This window comes from Triticum dicoccoides, chromosome 3B, assembly GCF_002162155.2.
Source record: "Triticum dicoccoides isolate Atlit2015 ecotype Zavitan chromosome 3B, WEW_v2.0, whole genome shotgun sequence".
Taxonomy (NCBI): domain Eukaryota; kingdom Viridiplantae; phylum Streptophyta; class Magnoliopsida; order Poales; family Poaceae; genus Triticum; species Triticum dicoccoides.
In genome coordinates, this window is record NC_041385.1 from 242,621,281 (window position 1) to 242,627,394 (window position 6,114).

The window sequence follows — 6,114 nt, forward strand, 5'->3', positions numbered from 1 at the left end:
GTTGCACACGCAAAATACTCAGGTTAAACTTGACGAGCCTAGCATATACAGATATGGCCTCGGAACACGGAGACCGAAAGGTCAAACGTGAATCATATAGTAGATATGATCAACATAGTGATGTTCTCCATTGAATGTTCACCATTGAAACTACTCCATCTCACGTGATGATTGGACATGGTTTAGTTGATTTGGATCACGTAATCACTTAGATGACTAGAGAGATGTCTGTCTAAGTGGGAGTTCTTAAGTAATAAGATTAATTGAACTTAAATTTATCATGAACTTAGTACCTGATAGTATTTTGCTTGTCTATGTTTGTTGTAGATAGATGGCTCGTGTTGTTGTTCCGTTGAATTTTAATGCGTTCCTTGAGAAAGCTAAGTTGAAAGATGATGATAGCAACTACACGGACTGGGTCCGTAACTTGAGGATTATCCTCATTGCTGCACAGAAGAATTACGTCCTGGAAGCACCGCTGGGTGCCAGGCCTGCTGCAGATGCAACTGACGACGTTAAGAACGTCTGGCAGAGCAAAGCTGATGACTACTCAATAGTTCATTGTGCCATGCTTTACGGCTTGGGACCGGGTCTTCAACGACGTTTTGAACTTCATGGAGCATATGAGATGTTCCAGGAGTTGAAGTTAATATTTCAAGCAAATGCCTGGATTGAGAGATATGAAGTCTCCAATAAGTTCTATAGCTATAAGATGGAGGAGAATAGTTCTGGCAGTGAACATATACTCAAAATGTCTGGGTATAATAATCACTTGATTCAACTGGGAGTTAATCTTCCTGATGATAGTGTCATTGACAGAATTCTCCAATCACTGCCACCAAGCTACAGGAGCTTCCTGATGAACTATAATATGCAAGGGATGGACAAGACTATTCCCGAGCTCTTCGCAATGCTAACAGCTATGGAGGTAGAAATCAAGAAGGAGCATCAAGTGTTGATGGTCAATAAGACCACTAGTTTCAAGAAAAAGGGTAAAGGGAAGAAGAAGGGGAACTTCAAGAAGAACAAGAAGCAAGTTGTTGCTCAAGAGAAGAAACCCAAATCTAGACCTAAGCCTGAGACTGAGTGCTTCTACTGCAAGTAGACTGGACACTGGAAGGGGAACTGCCCCAAGTATTTGGCGGATAAGAAGGATGGCAAAGTGAACAAAGGTATATGTGATATACATGTTATTGATGTGTACCTTACTAATGCTCACAGTAGTACTTGGGTATTTGATACTGGTTCTGTTGCTAATATTTGCAACTCAAAACAGGGACTACGGATTAAGCGAAGATTGACTAAGGACGAGGTGACGATGCGCGTGGAAAATGGTTCCAAAGTCGATGTGATCGCGGTCGGCACGCTACCTCTACATCTACCATCGGGATCAGTTTTAGACCTAAATAATTGTTATTTGGTGCCAGCATTGAGCATGAACATTATATCTAGATCTTGTTTGATGCGAGACGGTTATTCATTTAAATCAGAGAATAATGGTTGTTCTATTTATATGAGTAATATCTTTTATGGTCATGCACCCTTGAAGAGTGGTCTATTTTTATTGAATCTCGATAGTAGTGATACACATATTCATAATGTTGAAGCCAAAAGATGCAGAGTTGATAATGATAGTGCAACTTATTTGTGGCACTGCCGTTTAGGTCATATCGGTGTAAAGCGCATGAAGAAACTCCATACTGATGGACTTCTGGAATCACTTGATTATGAATCACTTGGTACTTGCGAACCGTGCCTCATGGGCAAGATGACTAAAACACCGTTCTCCAGAGCTATGGAGCGAGCAACTGATTTGTTGGAAATCATTCATACTGATGTATGTGGTCCAATGAATATTGAGGCTCGCGGCGGGTATCGTTATTTTCTCACCTTCACAAATGATTTGAGCAGATATGGGTATATCTATTTGATGAAACACAAGTCTGAAACATTTGAAAAGTTCAAAGAATTTCAGAGTGAAGTGGAAAATCATCATAACAAGAAAATAAAATTTCTACGATCTAATCGTGGAGGAGAATATTTGAGTTACAAGTTTGGTTTACATTTGAAGCAATGCGGAATAGTTTCACAACTCACGCCACCTGGAACACCACAACGAAATGGTGTGTCCGAACGTCGTAATCGTACTTTACTAGATATGGTACGATCTATGATGTCTCTTACTGATTTACCGCTATCGTTTTGGGGTTACGCTTTAGAGACGGCCGTATTCACGTTAAATAGGGCACCATCAAAATCCGTTGAGATGAGGCCTTATGAACTATGGTTTGGCAAGAAACCAAAGTTGTCGTTTCTTAAAGTTTGGGGCTGCGATGCTTATGTGAAGAAACTTCAACCAGATAAGCTCGAACTCAAATCAGAGAAATGTGTCTTCATAGGATACTCAAAAGAGACTATTGGGTACACCTTCTATCAAAGATCTGAGGGCAAGATTTTCGTTGCTAAATTCGGATCCTTTCTAGAGAAGGAGCTTCTCTTGAAAGAAGTGAGTGGGAGGAAAGTAGAACTTGATGAGGTAACTGTACCTGCTCCCTTATTAGAAAGTAGTTCATCACAAGAACCGGTTCCTATGACAACTACACCAATCAGTGAGGAAGCTAATGATATTGATCATGAAACTTCAGGTCAAGTTACTACTAAACCTCGTAGGTCTACCAGAGTAAGATCCGCACCAGAGTGGTACGGTAATCCTATTCTGGAAGTCATGTTACTTGACCATGGCGAACCTACGAACTATGAGGAAGCGATGATGAGCCCAGATTCCGCAAAATGGCTTGAAGCCATGAAATCTGAGATTGGATCCATGTATGAGAACAAAGTATGGACTTTGGTTGACTTGCCCGATGATCGACAAGCCATCGAGAATAAATGGATCTTCAAGAAGAAGACTGACGCCGATGGTAAAGTAACTGTCTACAAAGCTCGACTTGTTGCGAAAGGTTTTCGACTAGTTCAAGGGGTTGACTACAATGAGACTTTCTCACCCGTAGCAATGCTTAAGTTTGTCCGAATCATGTTAGCAATTGCCGCATTTTATGATTATGAAATTTGGCAAATGGATGTCAAAACTGCATTCCTGAATGGATTTCTGGGAGAAGAGTTGTATATGATGCAGCCAGAAGGTTTTGTCGATCCAAAAGGTACTAACAAAGTGTGCAAGCTCCAGCGATCCATTTATGGACTGGTGCAAGCATCTCAGAGTTGGAATAAATGCTTTGATAGTGTGATCAAAGCATATGGTTTTATACAGACTTTTGGAGAAGCCTGTATTTACAAGAAAGTGAGTGGGAGCTCTGTAGCATTTCTGATATTATATGTAGATGACATATTATTAATTGGAAATGATATAGAATTTATGGATAGCATAAAGGGATACTTGAATAAAAGTTTTTCAATGAAAGACCTCGGTGAAGCTGCTAACATATTGGGCATCAAGATCTATAGAGATAGATCAAGACGCTTAATTGGACTTTCACAAAGCACATACCTTGATAAAGTTTTGAAAAAGTTCAAAATGGATCAGGCAAAGAAAGGGTTCTTACCTGTATTATAAGGTGTGAAGCTGAGTCAGACTCAATGCTCGACCACAGCAGAAGATAGAGAGAAAATGAAAGATGTTCCCTATGCTTCAGCCATAGGCTCTATCATGTATGCAATGCTGTGTACCAGACCTGATGTATGCTTAGCAATAAGTTTAGCAGGGAGGTACCAAAGTAATCCAGGAGTGGATCACTAGACAGCAGTCAAACGTATCCTTAAATACCTGAAAAGGACTAAGGATATGTTTCTCATTTATGGAGGTGACAAAGAGCTAGTCGTAAATGGTTACGTCGATGCAAGCTTTGACACTGATCCGGACGATTCTAAATCGCAAACCGGATACGTGTTTATATTGAACGGGTGGAGCTATCAGTTGGTGCAGTTCTAAATAAAGCGTCGTGGCGGGATCTACATGCGAAGCGGAGTACATAGCTGCTTCGGAAGCAGCAAATGAAGGAGTCTGGATGAAGGAGTTCATTTCCGATCTAGGTGTCATACCTAGTGCAACGGGACCAATGAAGATCTTCTGTGACAATACTGGTGCAATTGCCTTGGCAAAGGAATCCAGATTTCACAAGAGGACCAAGCATATCAAGAGACGCTTCAATTCCATCCGGGACCAAGTCCAGGTGGGAGACATAGAGATTTGCAAGATACATACAGATCTGAATGTTGCAGACCCGTTGACTAAGACTCTTCCACGAGCAAAACATGATCAGCACCAAGACTCGATGGGTGTTAGAATCATTACTGTGTAATCTAGATTATTGACTCTAGTGGAAGTGGGAGACTGAAGGAAATATGCCCTAGAGGCAATAATAAAGTTATTATTTATTTCCTCATATCATGATAAATGTTTATTATTCATGCTATAATTGTATTAACCGGAAACATGATCATGTGTGAACACATAGACAAACTTAATGTCACTAGTATGCCTCTACTTGACTAGCTCATTAATCAAAGATGGTTATGTTTCCTAACCATAGACATGTGTTGTCATTTGATTAACGGGATCACATCATTAGGAGAATGATGTGATTGACTTGACCCATTCCGTTAGCTCAGCACTTGATCGTTTAGTATGTCGCTATTGATTTCTTCATGACTTATACAAGTTCCTATAACTATGAGATTATGCAACTCCCGTTTATCGGACGAACACTTTGTGTGCTACCAAACGTCACAACATAACTGGGTGATTATAAAGGAGCTCTACAGGTGTCTCCAAAGGTAAATGTTGAGTTGGCATATTTTGAGATTAGGTTTTGTCACTCCAATCGTCGGAGAGGTATCTCTAGGCCCTCTCGGTAATGCACATCACTATAAGCCTTGCAAGCAATGTAACTAATGAGTTAGTTACGAAATGATGCATTACGTAATGAGTAAAGAGGCTTGCCGGTAACGAGATTGAACTAGGTATTGGATACTGACGATCGAATCTCGGGCAAGTAACATACCGATGACAAAGGGAACAACGTATGTTGTTATGCGGTTTAACCGATAAAGATCTTCGTAGAATATGTAGGAGCCAATATGAGCATCCAGGTTCCGCTATTGGTTATTGACCGAAAACAGTTCTAGGTCATGTCTACATAGTTCTCGAACCCGTAGGGTCCGCACGCTTAAGGTTTCGATGATAGTTATATTATGAGTTTATGAGTTTTGATGTACCGAAGTCTGTTTGGAGTCCCGAAAGAGATTACGGACATGACGAGGACTCTCGAAATGGTCGAGACATGAAGATTGATATATTGGAAGCCTATATTTGGATATCGGAAGTGTTCCGGGTGAAATCAGGATTTTACCGGAGTACCGGGAGGTTACCAGAACCCCCCCGGGAGCTTAATGGGCCTATATGGGCCTTAGTGGAAATAGAGGGGAGCAAGAGGGTGTGGGGCGCGCCCCCCCAAGGCCCAAACCAAATTGGTTTAGGGCAAGGGGGGCCGGCCCCCCTCTTTCCTTCTCCCCCTCTCCCTTTCCTTCTCCTCTCCTAGTCCAACAAGGAAGAGGGGAGTCCTACTCCCGGTGGGAGTAGGACTCCCCATGGCACGGCCCCTCCTAGGCCGGCCGCCCCCTTCCCCCTTGGTTCCTTTATATACGGGGGAGAGGGGCACCCCATAGACACAATAGTTGATCTCTTGATCTCTTAGTCGTGTGCGGTGCCCCCCTCCACCATAGTCCTCGATAATATTGTAGCGGTGCTTAGGCGAAGCCCTGCGACGGTAGAACATCAAGATCGTCACCATGCCGTCGTGCTGACGGAACTCTTCCCCAACACCCTGCTGGATCGGAGTCTGGGGATCGTCATCGAGCTGAACGTGTGCTAGAACTTGTAGGTGCCGTAGTTTCGGTGCTTGATCGGTCGGGCCGTGAATACGTACGACTACATCAACCGCATTGTTCTAACGCTTCCGCTTTTGGTCTACGAGGGTACGTGGACAACACTTTCCCTTCTCGTTGCTATGCATCACCATGATCTTGCGTGTGCGTAGGATTTTTTTTGAAATTACTACGTTCCCCAACAAAGAGTTGTTTCGTATGCTTCACGAC